The sequence below is a fragment of the Otolemur garnettii genome, unplaced genomic scaffold (genome assembly GCF_000181295.1).
Source record: "Otolemur garnettii isolate 467f Iridium unplaced genomic scaffold, OtoGar3 scaffold00011, whole genome shotgun sequence".
NCBI classification, from domain to species: Eukaryota; Metazoa; Chordata; class Mammalia; order Primates; family Galagidae; genus Otolemur; species Otolemur garnettii.
Genome location: NW_003852406.1, coordinates 19,288,121 through 19,288,527, shown reverse-complemented (window position 1 = coordinate 19,288,527; position 407 = coordinate 19,288,121). Strand labels below are relative to the sequence as shown.

The following is a 407-nucleotide window of genomic DNA, read 5'->3' as shown; positions in this document are numbered from 1 at the left end:
GCATCGAGCCAACACTTCACAAATTTGCATGTCATCCTTGCACAGGGGCCATGCTAATCTTCTCTGTATCATTCCAATTTTAGTATCTGTGCTGCCAAAGTGAGTACTGATGAAGATTCGCAGATGTCTCCCCTAACAATCTGCTGAAGTTTTGTTGGCTTTAGCTTCTAGTATTGCATATCTAAAGATTAATGTATGCTTGCTCCCCTTTGAAAGCCACCTCTTCCCAGCCGTGTGAACCTGTATAATGTTCCCTTTATCCTTAGGTGGCAGGTGAGAATCACGGAGGTGTGTGAGAAATAGAGCTGTCCTTATCTAACAGAATTGTATTTCTCTCTTGAGCCCACATTTCACTTGAACGAAGACAATGAATCTTGAGCTCACACCTCAGTCTTTGGCGGGGGTGG

General features: G+C 44.0%; 1 non-coding gene across 1 annotated transcript; it reads right to left on the bottom strand.

The window, feature by feature from the left end:
* Positions 1 to 107, bottom strand: LOC111723494. Its single transcript, XR_002772021.1, has one exon. It is a non-coding gene; the product is annotated as a U6 spliceosomal RNA (small nuclear RNA).
* Between the last annotated feature and the right edge of the window lie 300 nt (positions 108 to 407).